The sequence below is a fragment of the Coregonus lavaretus genome, assembly GCF_964263955.1.
Source record: "Coregonus lavaretus genome assembly, chromosome: 2".
Lineage (NCBI taxonomy): Eukaryota > Metazoa > Chordata > Actinopteri > Salmoniformes > Salmonidae > Coregonus > Coregonus lavaretus.
Genome location: NC_139989.1, coordinates 72,930,626 through 72,949,219, shown reverse-complemented (window position 1 = coordinate 72,949,219; position 18,594 = coordinate 72,930,626). Strand labels below are relative to the sequence as shown.

The 18,594-nt window shown below is 41.1% G+C and overlaps 1 pseudogene across 1 annotated transcript in view; it reads left to right on the top strand.

Annotated features, from left to right (window-relative positions):
* Positions 1 to 1,018: 1,018 nt before the first annotated feature.
* The window catches only part of LOC311150762 (NLR family CARD domain-containing protein 3-like), an 18,181-nt pseudogene continuing 605 nt past the window's right edge, over positions 1,019 to 18,594 (top strand). The window contains exons 1-7 of the transcript in view: positions 1,019 to 1,233; positions 2,213 to 2,401; positions 9,997 to 10,113; positions 10,395 to 10,479; positions 10,609 to 10,836; positions 11,329 to 13,118; positions 17,419 to 17,592. The product of the transcript in view is annotated as an NLR family CARD domain-containing protein 3-like (transcript). The remainder of the gene's footprint in view (positions 1,234 to 2,212; positions 2,402 to 9,996; positions 10,114 to 10,394; positions 10,480 to 10,608; positions 10,837 to 11,328; positions 13,119 to 17,418; positions 17,593 to 18,594) is intronic.

Here is an 18,594-nt window from a genome sequence, read left to right as displayed (position 1 = left end):
ATGGTAGTAAGGATCCTACCAGGGATTATTTATGTATGATGTTGGTAGAATGTATACATTGGGATAGTAGTAAGGATCCTACCAGGGATTATTTATGTATGATGTTGGTAGAATGTATACATTGGGATAGTAGTAAGGATCCTACCAGGGATTATTCATGTATGATGTTGGTAGAATGTATACATTGGGATAGTAGTAAGGATCCTACCAGGGATTATTCATGTATGATGTTGGTAGAATGTATACATTGGGATAGTAGTAAGGATCCTACCAGGGATTATTTATGTATGATGTTGGTAGAATGTATACATTGGGATAGTAGTAAGGATCCTACCAGGGATTATTTATGTATGATGTTGGTAGAATGTATACATTGGGATAGTAGTAAGGATCCTACCAGGGATTATTTATGTATGATGTTGGTAGAATGTATACATTGGGATAGTAGTAAGGATCCTACCAGGGATTATTTATGTATGATGTTGGTAGAATGTATACATTGGGATAGTAGTAAGAGGCCGGTGGGTAAATGACTAAGAATCAAGCCTCCTGTCAATTAGGGAGATTTGTTTCTTTATTGTGTGTTTAGTTGTACCTTTACCTTCCTGTAGTTGGCCATTTGGAAGGATTCTGTATGGAGAAAGGTCTAAAATCACTCCCAAAGTGTTCTCCAACTCATAAAACATTTTAGATAAAGGCTCAATGCCGTTATCCTCACAAGGGAGGTATTGAAAGGGAGTGTCAAATTTGACCCCTACCTTTTTGAGTATTTTTTTATTTTTTGTTAAACAAAATCTCTTTCTCTGAGCAATTTCTCTTAGCAATTGTATAAAATCATTTAATTTCCATTTTTTTTGGCATCCAATATAGCTCAGTATTGGAATGATTTATTTTATACAGTCATTTTTACTCATCTTTATCAAGGGAGTCAATAATTTGGGACCCCATTTTATGGTTCAAAGTTAGAGATATGTTGAAACTGGATCCATCATAATGATTCAACATTGTAAAGTATGCCATGGCCTTTACTGGCCAAAGGTTAAACTACTGTTATGTTAATGCTATACTATGGTGTTGTGCCACTAGACTTTGACCAGATATTATTGCATCCAAAGATCAACTGTACCTAGAACACAGATACAGAGCCACTTGTCATCAGGAAGGTGCTCTCTCAGCAGAACGGAAAATATCTCAATGATTTGACATGTTCTGGTTGTGAATACAGGCTACAAGGTAAGACTCTTCCAAGGGATTATTGTAAAGTGTGTAGGGAAATTAAATATATGGTGTTATTATAATATAGAGAATGACAGTAAAACACTCAGATCTAACAGTCCATTTCACCTGGGACAGGTACGTGACAGTTCAATGATACAAAATGGCGCTTACTGGGCATAGGCAAGTCAGATTCAAAAACATATTGTTGTTCATATCTCGTATTATAGGATTCGTATATATCGTGGTTATTTTACAATTTGTAAAAATGTTAATGTATCATAGTTCTAAATCATCTTTCAGAATATCAGAACATTTGTTGTTTTCTAAATTACAATGAGCTCCTGCTTCCTGTGTGATTTGGTATGAAACCTGAACGTACTTTTCTTAACATTGATATTATGAATTAAATTAAATAATATCATAATAATAGCAGACCTGTTGAACAAAGCAACACACTAGAATGAGTGGAATTATTACAAGAGAAAGTGAGACATTATTATCATTTTTATTTTATTTTATTTTAGTTTTAGATCAGCTTTAATATTTCAGATAGATTGTAACTTCCATCAATCCCCCATTATTATTATTATTACTATTGTTATTATTAGTTCCACTACATGGAGAAAAGGTTAACAATATCAGTCATGACATTTGACATTTTAGTCATTTAGCAGACGCTCTTATCCAGAGCGACTTACATGAGCAATTAGGGTTAAGTGCCTTGCTTAAGGGCACATCGACAGATTTTTCACCTAGTCGGCTCGGGGATTAGAACCAGCAACCTTTCGGTTACTGGCACAACGCTCTTACCCACTAAGCTACCTGCTCACTAAACTCCGTGTTGATGTGATTGCATTAAATCACCTGACTGTTTGGACGTGTCTGTTAGTAAATGTTTTATTTCTAAGAGATAATGAATAAAATAGAACAATTGACCTTCAATAATTAGTTGTCACTGTGTTAACTACAACCAAACTGTTGGATCTCTGTTTAGGGGTCAGTGCTCTAAAATGAGTCTCTCTGGGGAGAGAGAGGAGGGGGGCTCTGCCTCTAAAATGAGTCTCTCTGGGGAGAGAGAGGAGGGGGGCTCTGCCTCTAAAATGAGTCTCTCTGGGGAGAGAGAGGAGGGGGTCCCTGCCTCTAAAATGAGTCTCTCTGGGGGACATGACACCAAAGCTAAGAGGTGAGATGACAATGTTGTTTAAGAATTTATAAGGAGTTTATTTCTAAAACGTTATATCCACAATTTTTTCACGTTTGTTATTTTACATCAGAAATGATTGCTTATGGGTACCTTCATGTGCGTGTAAAATATTGTTGTTCTAAGATTTTAATTAATAGATTTTTGCGTATTAATTTTTGTTAAACAAAACGCTATATAGCTGGAATGAAATGTTTGTATCCTGTATATTTGACTGTGATATGTGGTTGTCTCACCAGCACACACACACACACACACACACACACACACACACACACACAGACACATCCTTACCAGCATACACACACATCTATAGAAGTTTTGCATGACACAATCATTGATCCTACTCTTAGTTATTGTCTAATATGATGTCATGCAGAACCTTATTGTTTTTACTAATTCTGATCGTTGTTACAAGCGGAATTTTGACAATACTACCGTCAAATCAACACACTCTTCACTCCTGTTTTAAACAACAAGGGTTCTATTGCTTGCTTAATATATGGAACCACTAAAAGTTCTATATAGAAACCTTTTATAGGGTTCTTTAATCAGAACTCTAGAGGTTCTTCTTCCCTGAACCAAAATGGCTCCATATAGAACCCTGCATGGTGCCATTTATGAATTATGGCTACTACTATTAAATAGGAATATTTTTAGCTAAGAATATAATTTATAGGAAAATAGGAATGGTTGAAAAATCCCAATATTCATTAAAAATGATCCTTAGAAATAGCAGTGCTGGGGATTTGGAAAGCCATAGTCAGTCAATCAACAATAGAACAATACTTTTATGAAAAATATTGATCTTTAACTTACAGTCTGTGGATACTATGCGACTAGAAAGGTTAAAAATGCATGTAAGACATCACAGCGCAGCTGAAAAAAATATGGCAGGTGGAAATCAAAAGAGGATGTTCTACGGAGATAGGTGGGCGGGGCTGAGAGTAGCAGAGGGGTGGGATTAAAAAAGATCATGATCGGTAATAGTCATTACTGTAAACACTATAGATGTCTGAGTACTATCTATCCAAAATGTAATGTGTATAATTAATTATTATTATTATATATATAAAAAAGTAATTACTGTGTATAAAAGTATTGTATGGGGGGTAGAATTTATCTTCGTTATATTCAAACACACTGGTGGCCAGGGAGGCATCTCTTTGTTCGAACGATGGCCCAACTCTGGCTGACTTCTTTACAATACATTACAATACAGTACAACTTTGTCCATTAGTTCCAGCAAACAACAAAAATGTATTTTCTGCTCCGTTCATAACCACCCCAAACAGCAGACCTCACACATACAGTTGAGACCAGCACAGGTTCAAGCTGCAGTGCAGCGCCCCTGGATGGAGAGCATGTTGTGGGGTTAAGGGCCTTGCTCAAGGGCCCAACGAAAGGTGATTGTTTTGAGGACGTGGACCCAGCAGCCCTCCAGGGGTCAGATCAATTCCGCCCGTTCTTTCCAGCGCCCGGCCAGGGATTCAAACTGGACACTTTTCGGCCACAGGTCCAACACCTGCCACAGCTCCAACTCATTTGCCGCTGAGCGAAAACCTGAGTTAATATTCTGAAATAAGCATGAGTTAATCTGCCAAAATGAAGACAAAATGTTATGCAGACATCATTATTATGATAACATACATGCAGTTGTCTTCAGCAGCAGCCACAAGAGAGAGCCTCTGATAGTTCTGGGTTACTGCCAGACTGAGCAAAACATAGATAGTGTGTTAAAAGACATGTAATGATTAACTAGGCTATTGAATCACCAACATTTATTATACATAATTATTATACAGAAATCATTGTCAAATGCTGAAGAGAAACTGTTCCATGTAGGTCTATATTATTTATGGATTGATCATATAGAAGTATAGAAACATTATTTTAACTACTCCAAAGCAGTTACATGTGGCACAGGAACCACTGACTCACTGCATTATTCTATAGTATTATCAAGACACCTGCTGTTAACTCTTAACTGGTTAGGACAGCTCATGAGGTGTCCTAAATATCTGCCGACTAGGTGGGACTAGAGGCTTCATGCATAGCTTTAATTTATACCCATAAGAGTAGAAGTCTTTATTGTCAGCACTTATACAACACATTTTCTACTCTGAGACACTTTGTGGATATGGGCCCAGATCTCAAAATATTGTTATAAAATAACTTAGAATGTTTGTTTTACATATAAAAATAAATAAATGAATATTAATAATGTAAGCCACTGTAAAGACTGGGTTTAGTTTATTGTGTTGCTCTGCTCATGTCCGCGTTCTGGAACTGCCCGCGTCCCCGTACAGAACTGTCCGCGTCCACGTACGGTGTTGCGCCAAGCATATTGTCCAGTTACGCGCTGAGTGGGCTGAGGTGATGTTGGGGAACAACGGCGGAGTTTGATACAGTGTTGAGACATCGAACTTTATTGTTCAATTTTCTTTTTGGTCAGGGACAGTATGAGTGTAGCCAGATCCTTTTCACTCGGTTAACCGGATTCGTCATCATCCTCGAGACGAGGGACAGACGCACGACCTGCTAGCTAGCCAAGCTAGTCGGTACAGCTAGCTAAGCTAGCTACTCTACCAGCAGCATCCTAGTTATCCTAGCTACCACTACATCATCACTGGCTGCCTGCATTTCTTGTGGACCGATGGAGCTCCCTGGTTGTTTCTTCCACCTGTTAAATCCCGTGGAGGGCTTCTCCCTCTCTCGTTGATGGATGCTGGCTTCCTACGCTCCCTCTGTCCGGTTCTCCTCTTTTCACTAGATGGACGGTAACTTTGGTGTTTAACCCCTCTGTGTCCAAGGACTGAACTTTTTGAATATTATTTTCGGGGCGCCTCAAGTAAAAAATTTTACAACGTTTATTTCTGATAAAATTAGTTAATTGCATCCGCCATGGAGCCCAGTTTCATAATATTACCTTCTGTCCCTGGTTATGAAGTAATTGCGAAAAAAACAGTCCTTATGTTTGGGCATTTTTCACCCTACCAGCTCCTATTAGTTCTATTGAGCTCCGTGGCACCGACTCGCCTTGAGAACATTCTATTCCCAGCCCATTGTTCTGCGTCACAATGCCAGCTTCACTATTGTTATCAATGAGACCTGCCTGCGTTAACCCTGTAGGTTTACCTCAGGTTACTGACTATTAACAAGGTTAAGGCTACTTGGTGAGCGTTAACCCTGTAGGTTTACCTCAGGTAACTTATTATTAACAAGGTTACCGCTACTTGGTGAGCGCTAACCCTGTAGGTTTATCTCAGGTAACTTATTATTAACAAGGTTACGGCTACTTGGTGAGCATTAACCCTGTAGGTTTACCTCAGGTAACTTATTATTAACAAGGTTATGGCTACTTGGTGAGCATTAACCCTGTAGGTTTACCTCAGGTAACTTATTATTAACAAGGTTACGGCTACTTGGTGAGCATTAACCCTGTAGGTTTACCTCAGGTAACTTATTATTAACAAGGTTACGGCTACTTGGTGAGCATTAACCCTGTAGGTTTACCTCAGGTTACTGACTATTAACAAGGTTAAGGCTACTTGGTGAGCGTTAACCCTGTAGGTTTACCTCAGGTAACTTATTATTAACAAGGTTACCGCTACTTGGTGAGCGCTAACCCTGTAGGTTTACCTCAGGTTACTGACTATTAACAAGGTTAAGGCTACTTGGTGAGCGTTAACCCTGTAGGTTTACCTCAGGTAACTTATTATTAACAAGGTTACCGCTACTTGGTGAGCGCTAACCCTGTAGGTTTACCTCAGGTAACTTATTATTAACAAGGTTATGGCTACTTGGTGAGCATTAACCCTGTAGGTTTACCTCAGGTAACTTATTATTAACAAGGTTACGGCTACTTGGTGAGCATTAACCCTGTAGGTTTATCTCAGGTAACTTATTATTAACAAGGTTACGGCTACTTGGTGAGCATTAACCCTGTAGGTTTACCTCAGGTAACTTATTATTAACAAGGTTATGGCTACTTGGTGAGCATTAACCCTGTAGGTTTACCTCAGGTAACTTATTATTAACAAGGTTACGGCTACTTGGTGAGCATTAACCCTGTAGGTTTACCTCAGGTAACTTATTATTAACAAGGTTACGGCTACTTGGTGAGCATTAACCCTGTAGGTTTACCTCAGGTTACTGACTATTAACAAGGTTAAGGTTACTTGGTGAGCGTTAACCCTGTAGGTTTACCTCAGGTAACTTATTATTAACAAGGTTACCGCTACTTGGTGAGCGCTAACCCTGTAGGTTTACCTCAGGTAACTTATTATTAACAAGGTTATGGCTACTTGGTGAGCATTAACCCTGTAGGTTTACCTCAGGTAACTTATTATTAACAAGGTTACGGCTACTTGGTGAGCATTAACCCTGTAGGTTTATCTCAGGTAACTTATTATTAACAAGGTTACGGCTACTTGGTGAGCATTAACCCTGTAGGTTTACCTCAGGTAACTTATTATTAACAAGGTTATAGCACACTGTTCACCTGCGTACATGTTGTGGTCACCTATAGTGAGGTGAGACACAGTTTAAGGAGGCGATGGCTGGCGGATAGCCATCAAACATTAAACATTTTCTGGTCATGGTTAACCATATTTGTTGTTGTTTTTAAAGTGTATAATCTAAACAAAACGCATGTCCCTGTCCTCTTTTTCAAGATGTGGCCGATTTTAAACAGCCAGAAGACATTTTTTTATTAAGAAATAACCATTTTTTTGACAACTTGTGGTTTCTAAATGGCTGCTGGGTAATTTGATATGCATCGAAATCTTTGTTCATAGGCATCAAATTGAGCGAATGCTGCGCAGGTTCACTGAGTTGCAAACCAAATGGGTATAATGGGGTGATTGTTGTCTAATCGGGTGGTCTAGCTAATGGATTTGTAGATCAGACGCAGTTGCTACCTCAGATTATGAGCCTAAGCCTAGCAAGTGTCATGAAGTGTCAGGTCTCTTGCAGTGGTCTAAGGCCACTAGAATCCAGACTGTTGTAGCCGGCCGCGACCGGGAGACCCGTGACTTTAAAAAAATGTAAATGTGATGAATTAGTTATGTAGTACCCACATACGGCCACAAGGAGGAGCAAGAGTGCCATAAACCCATACTGTTTTTTGCCATATAAACCCTAAACCTAACAATCAATCAAATGTATTTATAAAGCCCTTTTTACACCAGCAGATGTCACAAAGTGCTATACAGAAACTCTAACCCTAGGTATAACCTATTTTAGCATTAACCGTAACCCTAATTCTAGGGTAGGGTAGCCTAGAACACTTTTATAAACTATTTTACTAATAATATTAACTTAGTAAATACAATTATAGTATTCTTTTGTTACTCAAAACCTGTCTAAGCGTTTTGCAGTTTTTTTTTTTTAATTAGTTATTTTATGATATTTATTATTGCAAGGCAGAACACTTAGACACATTTGTGTTATTTTTCTAATATGGTTTGAATTGGGTGACCTAGTAACCTCTGTGTGAAAGTCCAGCAATTGCCATGGGATAGGTGGGGCAGGTTTGAGACTGATCAAAGGAATTAACAAGAAAAATACACTTTATTTTTCAGCTGCCTCACTAATGTCCGTACGTAAATTAATAACTTGTAATGCTAAATATTTCCAATAGATGGCAGCATAAGACCATGAAGCATCAGTTATAGGCTACAAGCAGCAATATGATTGACATAAAATAGCATGCAACCAAATACTATATGTCCCATGTCTAAAATGGTCACTCATTACTTTAGTTAGCTATATATCTCGTATTAGGCCTGTGATGCTTTTGGAAGAGCAATTAAATAGTGACTATAGCAGGTGTTGAACCCCGGGTAAATAATCACTAGTCAGATGCTCCAACCTCAACCCTAGTATACATGCATTATGAAATATCTAATATTGCGATTAAACAACCTCGGAATAGATAAGACAAGAGTGCGTCTTCCAGCCGGCCAATAAATTACATCATGCAACCCTCCCGGTTAGCAAATGTACCTCAACATGCCCCTCGCTTGTGCTAGAAGGCAGAGTGCTTGCTGCCGCTGACGGCACAAGCTTTTAGGAGTAAATAACAAGAGTAATAATAAACATCACAGTAATCTGTTAAATGCTTTTTCAGTCGTTCCTCTTGCGTTAGCAGTGCTTCATATGCCTTCCCAGAAGACATTTTTTACATCAGCAGTTGTCACAAAGTGCTTATATAGAAACCCAGTCTAACACCCCAAAGAGCAAGCAATGCAGATGTAGAAGCACGGTGGCTAGGAAAAACTCCCTAGAAAGGCAGGGACCTAGGAAGAAACCTAGAGCGGAACCAGGGGGTCAACCATGTGATTCTATGCTTAGGGGAGATCTTCTGTGTTTAAAGTGACGCATGAAAAAAAAAAAAGTTTCTAAGGATTCACAACTTTCTACATCTAACGACGATGTTCTACAGAGTTCTATAGAGTTCTACAGAGTTCTATAGAGTTCTATAGAGTTCTATAGAGTTCTACAGAGTTCTATAGAGTTCTATAGAGATCTATAGAGTTCTACAGAGTTCTACAGAGTTCTATAGAGTTCTACAGAGTTCTACAGAGTTCTACAGAGTTCTACAGAGTTCTATAGAGTTCTATAGAGTTCTACAGAGTTATATAGAGTTCTACAGAGTTCTACAGAGTTCTACAGAGTTCTACGGAGTTCTACAGAGTTCTACATAGTTCTATAGAGTTCTACAGAGTTATATAGAGTTCTACAGAGTTATATAGAGTTCTATAGATATGAGCGTTTTCAAGTGCAACGTTAATAACAACGGTTTTTTGAACCAGCTCAGAGATTTAACAATGTTCCTACGAATGTTCTATCAACAAACTTAGCCTTAAGATGCTTTTGTATAAGAACATCTGCTAAATGACAAAAATGTAATGTTTTACGTACAGATCTCATATTACTGTATTGAATTTTGTACATTTGGACAGATTTTTGTTAAGAAATGTAGTTATTTGTTACATTTGACTGTGTAAAACCTAGCAGTACTACTTATTTCTCTGAGAGTGAGGCAGATATATATTAATACTGTGTAAAACCTAGCAGTACTACTTATTTCTCTGAGAGTGAGGAAGATATATTATTACAGTGTAAAACCTAGCAGTACTACTTATTTCTCTGAGAGTGAGGAAGATATATTATTACAGTGTAAAACCTAGCGGTACTACTTATTTCTCTGAGAGTGAGGCAGATATATATATTACTACTGCGTAAAACCTAGCAGTACTACTTATTTCTCTGATAGTGAGGCAGATATATAGCATTTTGCAAAAAAACAGGATTATTTGTCTGTCTGAAATGAAACCATCAAGTGATAGATTTTAAACAAATACATGTCTGTCGTTGAACAATCCCATGCCATGATTAGATAGTGAAAAAACACACCAATCTCTTTCATAATTTCTTTAAACAATAAAAGATAATTTACCAACATTTCTGAAAATTGATATATAGCGTTTTGGAATTAAACTCTTCTTATGTTTCCCCATCTGAGCTCAGAGTAGATGAGAGATGTAATGTTTGTCTCTGTTGTGTTGAAGTCCAATCAAGCAGGAGAGACCAGCCTCCCCTGTACCCAGCTGTGTGTCCATGAAGAGTGACCGGTCTATGGATCAACCTATAGAGTTTAGAGTGGGAGACTTTTCTAGTGAACAAAGGTAAGAATAACTCATGGGTCATGGTCAGTGAGTTAAACAACACTGTCTCTAGTCATTTCTCCTCTCCCATTTTCCCATTTAATATTGTTGTTTTCATAATCCATAGGCTAAACCTTTTTTCCATTTTCATAGTCCTGAAACAATATTAAACAAACACAACATTCCCTCCCTGTGTGTGTGTGTGTGTGTGTGTGTGTGTGTGTGTGTGTGTGTGTGTGTGTGTGTGTGTGTGTGTGTGTACTCCCTGGATGAGGAGATGTAATCTGATGTTTTGTCCACAGAAACCAACAGGAGAGATCAGAGTCAGAGATTCTCATTGGTCAGTCTTCCCAGAGTCATCAAACAGACCTGGCCTCCATATTCAGTGTATGTGGTCCTGTTATGTACATTTGTTTTTGTTTACCTCAAGTAAAGGTGATCTGTCAATCATTCATTCATGTGTTAATGAGAAAGCATTTAGTCTCTTGCTTAACTGATTTACTTGATTTATTTCAGTTGCTTGAAGAGAATATTATGACATTTGTGAAGAACGAGCTGAAGATGTTCAAGAGGATTCTTAGTCCAGAACTCCCAGAAGGCTTTAAGAGTCAGAAGCAGGATAAGGAAGTGGTGGATGCTGAAGATGAGAAGCAGGAGAGCAGTGCCAGAGAAGGGGCTCTGAAGATCACACTGCACGTCCTGAGGAAAATGAACCAGAAGGAGCTTGCTGACACACTGGAGAAAAGTAAGAGCTGTCTGCCTCATGTTGAATGCTGTTTTAGAACATTTAAAAGCTGTAGCTAAAGTACAGCTAAAGTAGCTGTGTAACTCAGTGATATTGTAGCAGCCTTAACACAACACCTAGTGACCTCATCAAGTAGCAGCAGGGATGTGTTGTGTTGAGTCATTTAGACAGAGAGAAGAGGAGAGAGAGAGAGAGAGAGAGAGAGAGAGAGAGAGAGAGAGAGAGAGAGAGAGAGAGAGAGAGAGAGAGAGAGAGAGAGAGAGAGAGAGAGAGAGAGAGAGAGAGAGAGAGAGAGAGAGAGAGAGAGAGAGAGAGAGAGAGAATAATAATATAATCAGTCACACCAGTCTGTAATGCATTATGAAAACATTTATACAGTCAGTTAAGCGAATAAATTATTATAATTTAAAATGTCATAACAGTCCTAGAATACTGTAGGCTTTAAAACAGACGTAATATTAATATCCTCTGTGTTATTTCTTCATTCAGATGATCTTGCTGTGATTTGCCAACTTGAACTCAAATCTAATCTAAAGAATAAGTTTCAATGTGTATTTGAGGGGATTGCTAAACAAGGAAACCCAACACTTCTCAATAAGATCTACACAGAGCTCTACATCACAGAGGGTGGAACAGGAGAGGTCAATAATGAACATGAGCTGAGACAGATTGAGACAACAACCAGGAAACAAGCAAGACCAGAGACTGCAATCAAATGTAACGACATCTTCAAACCCTTAACTGGACAAGACAAACTTATCAGAACTGTGCTGACAAAAGGAGTCGCTGGCATTGGAAAAACAGTCTCTGTGCAGAAGTTCATTCTGGACTGGGCTGAAGGAAAAGCAAATCAGGATGTCCAATTTGTATTTTCATTCCCTTTTCGGGAGCTGAATTTGATGAAAAAGGAAAAACACACGTTGATTGAACTTCTCAATCACTTCTCAATGGAAACCAAAGAATCAAGAATCTCCAACTACGACAAGTACAAAGTTCTGTTCATCTTTGATGGTCTGGATGAGTGCCGACTGCCCCTAGACTTCTAGAAGAACAAGATCTGTTGTGACGTCACAAAGTCAACCTCAGTGGATGTTCTGCTGACAAATCTCATCAAGGGAAATCTGCTTCCCTCTGCTCTCCTCTGGATAACTACCCGACCTGCAGCGGCCAATAAGATCCCTTCAGGGTGTGTTGACCAGGTGACAGAGGTACGAGGGTTCAATGACCCACAGAAGGAGGAGTACTTCAGGAAGAGATTCAGTGATCAGGACCTGGCCAGCAGAATCATCTCACACATAAAGACATCAAGGAGCCTCCACATCATGTGCCACATTCCAGTCTTCTGTTGGATTTCTGCAATCGTCCTTGAACACATGCTGAAACATAAGAGAGAAGAGATGCCCAAGACTCTGACTGAGATGTACTCACACCTTGTGGAGTTTCATACCGAACAGAAGAATGAAAAGTATCTTGGGAAAGAAGAGACTGGTCCACACTGGAATAAAGAGAGCATTCTGTCACTGGGAAAACTGGCTTTTCAACAGCTTATGAATGGCAATCTGATTTTCTATGAAGAAGACCTGAAAGAGGCTGGCATTGATGTCAACGAAGCCTCAGTGTACTCAGGATTGTGCACACAGCTCTTTAAAGAGGAATGTGGGCTGTACCAGGACAAGGTGTACTGCTTCGTGCATCTGAGCATTCAGGAGTTTCTGGCTGCTGTATATGTGTTCCTCTCATTCATCAACAACAATGAGAATCTAATGGCCAAACCTCAATCAACGTCCAGTATTTTTTCTGTGAGGATCAGACACAAGCGTAAAGTTACCTTCTACAAGAGTGCTGTGGATAAAGCCTTACAAAGTGAGACGGGAAACCTGGACCTGTTCCTCCGCTTCCTTCTGGGCCTCTCACTGGAGTCCAATCAGAAGCACTTACGAGGTCTCCTGACAAAGACAAGAAGCAGCTCACAGAGCCATGAAGAAACAGTCAAGTACATCAAGGAGAAGATCAGGGAGAATCCCTCTCCAGAGAGGTGCATCAATCTGTTCCACTGTCTGAATGAACTGAATGACCATTCTCTAGTGAAGGAGATCCAAAGATACCTGAGATCAGGAAGTCTCTCAGAAGCCAAACTGTCACCTGCACAGTGGTCAGCTCTGGTCTTTGTGTTGCTGACTTCAGAAAAGGAGCTGGATGTGTTTGACCCGAATAAATACTCCAGATCAGAGGAAGGTCTTCTGAGGCTGCTGCCAGTGGTCAAAGCCTCCAGAGCTGCTCTGTGAGTACATAAAATGAAATTTAAGTACTAATCATCAGGAAGAAATATTCAGTTTAGAGAAAAATATATATTATAATATGTATGTAATATATTATATTATATTGAAAAACTTACTGAATCAATGCATTGATGTTCACATTAGTATAACAATATGACCATACAATTCTAGGAGACGGAATATTAATCTATATGTTGTTTAAGAGAATAAACCAAATGCATCTGCCATTGTCCTTCTACACTAATGGTGTTAAATTAACAGTGTGTTTGTGAAATCATGATGATGTCTTTGCAGGCTGTCATTCTGTGGACTCACAGAGGAAGGCTGTGCTTCTCTGGTCTCAGCTCTGAAGTCAAACCCCTCACACCTGAGAGAGCTGGATCTGAGTAACAATGTCATGAAGGATACAGGAGTGAAGCTGCTCTCTGCTGTCCTGGGGAATCCCCACTGTAAACTGGAGACTCTGAGGTCAGTATTCCTGTATCACTCAATGAACACACACTCATTGGACACACACACACAATAATTAATTTAGTAGTGTTTAGAAACATGTTATCTACTGTTAATAATGATACATTAATTCATGTATATACAGTACCAGTCAAAAGTTTGGACACACCTACTCATGTCACGCTCTGGCTCCGGGACTGTGTAGTTTGAGCCAGGGTGTATTCATTTGGTTGTGTTGGGTATAGGGTGTGTTCATTTGGTTGTGTTTGGTTTTGGTTGTAGTGTCTTGTCTCGTCATGTGACTCCCAATCGGAGGTAACGAGTGTCAGCTGTCGGCTCGTTATCTCTGATTGGGAGCCATATTTAAACTGTCAGTGTTCACCTTAGGGTTGTGGGTTTTTGTTCCGTTATCAGTCAGTGTTACTGTGGACTTCACTAGTCGTGTTTCTTGTTTTGTCGTGCTTTAACTAAATAAAGTACCATGTTCGTTTCACACGCTGCGCCTTGGTCAATTCCTTACGACGTTTGTGACAGAAAAACCCACCATACAACGACCAAGCAGCGTGTCCAGGAACACACGCAGGAGGTGACTCTGGTGGATGTCCTCCTCGGTTGGGGGCAGATTACCGAGGAGGAGGCCGTCCGGTACCAGAGGGCTATGAAGGGGGAGAACCAGGCAGGAGAGGAGCAGCGGCGTCAGCAGTGCCATCGTCGGAAGGACGAGAGGCACCCCCAATAATTTTTTAGGGGGGGGCACACGGCATGGGCGACTGGGCAGCAGGAGGCTGCCACAGGGCTGACGGAGGAGAAAAGGGGGCGGATTCAGAAGGCCACCAGGCCAGGGGTACACCGCCCTGTACGTCCTGTGCGGATGCCTCACACAGAGTGTGTGAGGGTAGGCATTCAGCCAGGACGGGTGGTGGCCGCTATTCACTCCAGGCCTCCTATCCGTCTCCACAGCCCGGTTCGGCCTGTCCCTGCTCCACGCACCAAGCCTACGGTGTGCGTCGCCAGCCCAGTCCGGCCTGTCCCTGCTTCACGCACCAGGCCTGCGGTGTGCGTCGACAGCCCAGTCCGGCCTGTCCCTGCTCCACGCACCAAGCCTACGGTGTGCGTCGCCAGCCCTGCCCGGCCTGTCCCTGCTCCACGCACCAAGCCTACGGTGTGCGTCGACAGCCCTGCCCGGCCTGTTCCTGCTCCACGCACCAAGTCTACGGTGTGCGTCGGCAGCCCTGCCCGGCCTGTTCCTGCTCCACGCACCAAGTCTACGGTGTGCGTCGACATTCCTGCCCGGCCTGTTCCTGCTCCACGCACCAAGTCTACGGTGTGCGTCGACAGCCCTGCCCGGCCTGTTCCTGCTCCACGCGCCAAGTCTACGGTGTGCGTCGACAGCCCTGCCCGGCCTGTTCCTGCTCCACGCACCAAGTCTACGGTGTGCATCGACAGCCCTGCCCGGCCTGTTCCTGCTCCACGCACCAAGTCTACGGTGTGCGTCGACAGCCCTGCCCGGCCTGTCCCTGCTCCACGCACCAAGCCTACGGGGTGCGTCGTCAGCCCTGTCCGGCTCGTTCCTGCTCTCCGCACCAAGTCTGTGGTGCGCGTCGCCAGCCCATTCCGGTCCATTCCTGTTCCACGCACCAAGCCAGGGGCGCGTGTCGTCAGTCCGGCTCCGGCCAGCGGGGCTAGACAGGACCAGGGGTACTTTGGGGGGTTGGAGAGGAAGTGGGGATCAAGGCCGGAGCCAGAACCACCGCCGAGGAGGTATGCCCACCCAGCCCTCCCTTGTTTAGCCCTTATTGAGGCGCGGTCGCGGTCCGCGCCTTTAGGGGGGGGGTACTGTCACGCTCTGGCTCCGGGACTGTGTAGTTTGAGCCAGGGTGTATTCATTTGGTTGTGTTGGGTATAGGGTGTGTTCATTTGGTTGTGTTTGGTTTTGGTTGTAGTGTCTTGTCTCGTCATGTGACTCCCAATCGGAGGTAACGAGTGTCAGCTGTCGGCTCGTTATCTCTGATTGGGAGCCATATTTAAACTGTCAGTGTTCACCTTAGGATTGTGGGTTTTTGTTCCGTTATCAGTCAGTGTTACTGTGGACTTCACTAGTCGTGTTTCTTGTTTTGTCGTGCTTTAACTAAATAAAGTACCATGTTCGTTTCACACGCTGCGCCTTGGTCAATTCCTTACGACGTTCGTGACAACTCATTCAATGGTTTGTCTTAATTTTTTCCATTGTAGAATAATAGTGAAGACATCACAACTATGGAATAACAAATATGGAATAATGTAGTAACCAAAAAAGTGTTAAACAAATGAAAATATATTTTATATTTGAAATTCTTCAAATAGACACCCTTTGTCTTGATGACAGTTTTGCACACTCTTGGCATTCTCTCAACCAGCTTCACCTGGAATGCTTTTCCAACAGTCTTGAAGGAGTTCTCACATATGCTGAGCACTTGTTGGCTGCTTTTCCTTCACTCTGCCGTCCGACTCATCCCAAACCATCTCAATTGGGTTGAGGTCGGGGGATTATGGAGGCCAGGTCATCTGATGCAGCACTCAATCCCTCTCCTTACACAGTCTGGAAGTGTGTTGGGTCATTGTCCTGTTGAAAAACAAATGATAGTCCCACTAAGCACAAACCAGATGGGATGGCGTATCGCTGCAGAATGCTGTGGTAGCCATGCTGGTTAAGTGTGCCTTGAATTCTAAATAAATCACAGACAGTGTCACCAGCAAAGCACCCCCAAACCATAACACCTCCTCCTCCATGCTTTACGGTGGGAACTACACATGCCGAGATCATCCGTTCACCCACACCGCTTCTCACAAAGACACGGCGGTTGGAACCAAAAATCTCAAATTTGGACTCCAGGCCAAAGGACAAATGTCCACCTGTGTAATGTCCATTGCTCGTGATTCTTGGCCCAAGCAAGTCTCTTCTTATTATTGGGGTCCTTTAGTAGTGGTTTCTTTGCAGCAATTCGACCATGAAAGCCTGATTCACACAGTCACCTCTGAACAGTTGATGTTGAGATGTGTCTGTGACTTGAACTTTGTGATGCATTTATTTGGGCTGCAATTTCTGAGGCTGGTAACTCTGATGAACTTATCCTCTGCAGCAGAGGTAACTTTGGGTCTTCCATTCCTGTGGCGGTCCTCATGAGAGCCAATTTCATCATAGTGCTTGATATTTTTAACGACTGCACTTGAAGAAACTTTAAAAGTTGTTGAAATGTTCCGTATTGACTGACCGTCATGTCTTAAAGTAATGATGGACTGTCATTTCTCGTAGCTTATTTGAGCAGTTCTTGCCATAAATGGACTTGGTCTTTTACCAAATAGGGCTATCTTCTGTATACCCCCCCTACCTTGTCACAACACAACTGATTGGCTCAAACGCATTAAGAAGGAAAAAAATTCCACAAATTAACTTTTAAGAAGGCACACCTGTTAATTGAAATGCATTCCAGGTGACTACCTCATGAAGCTGGTTGAGAGAATGGCAAGAGTGTGCAAAGCTGTCATCAAGGCAAAGGGTGGCTATTTGAAGAATCTAAAATATATTTTGATTTGTTAAACACTTTTTTGGTTACTACATGATTCCATATGTGTTATTTCATAGTTTTGATGTCTTCACTATTATTCTACAATGTCAAAAATAGTAAAAATAAAGAAAACCCCTTGAATGTGTAGGTGTGTCCAAACTCTCGACTAGTAGTAGTGTGTATATATACATATATGAATAGATATGGCAGGTTTCAGGACTCTGATGTATCTGAAAATGTTGAAAAAATATATTTTTAACCACCAAAGAATTGCAGTGTGGTTTTAATATGATTTGACTCTTTGCAGGCTGTCAGGCTGTCTAGTCACAGAGGAAGGCTGTTCTTCTCTGGTCTCAGCTCTGAAGTCAAACCCCTCACACCTGAGAGAGCTGGATCTGAGTAACAATGACCTGAAGGATTCAGGAGTGAAGCTGCTCTCTGCTGGACTGGGGAATCTCCACTGTAAACTCGAGACTCTGAGGTCAGTATTCCTGTAGTTGGTCAACAAGTGATAACTGTTCACCAGATCCACATGTGTTTACCAGGCACACATAGTCCACACCATATGTGTTTGGACAGTGAAGCTTACAGTTTTAAATTTGGTGCTATGCTCCAGCATCTTGGATTTGAGATATAATGTTTCATATTAGGTGACAGTACAGAATGTCACCTTTTATTTGAGGGTATTCATACATATCTGTGTTACTGTTTTGAAATGAAAGCACTTTATGTATCTAGTTCTCCCATTTGAAAAAGTCGTAATAATTTGTACATATTCACTTATATTGTATTAAAGTAGTCATAAGTTTAGTATTTGGTCCCATATTCCTTACCCACGGTGATTACATCAAGCTTGTGATTCTACAAACTTGTTGAATACATTTGCAGTTTGTCTTGGTTGTGTTTTAGATGATGTTTTTCCTAATAGAAACTGAATGGTGAATAATGTCCTGTCATTTTGGAGTCACTTCACTTGTATTGTCAGTAAGAATAGAAGATGTTTCTGAACACCTCTACATTCATGTGGATGCTACCATGATTATGAATAATCATGAATGAATCGTGAATGATGATGAATGAGAAAGTTACAGAGGCACAAGGATCATACCCCCTCTGTTATTGGTAATGGTGAGAGGTTAGCATGTTTTGTTGTAGCCTCTGTAACTTTCTCACTCATTATTATTCATGATTCATTCATGATTTTTCTAAATCATGGCATCATCAGGATTAATTTAGTAATGTTTAGAAACATGTTATCTACTCACTTAGACAGAAGATTACTCCAGTCATCATCCACCATTCAGTTACTATCGGGCAAAACATAACCCAAAACACAACCAAAACAAACTGCAAATGCAACCAACGAGTTTGGGACCAAATACTAAACTTTTGACTACTTTAATACACTATGAGTGAATTTATCAAAATACGTATGACTTCTTCAAAAGTGGGGGACTAGATACATAAAGTGCTTTCATTTCTA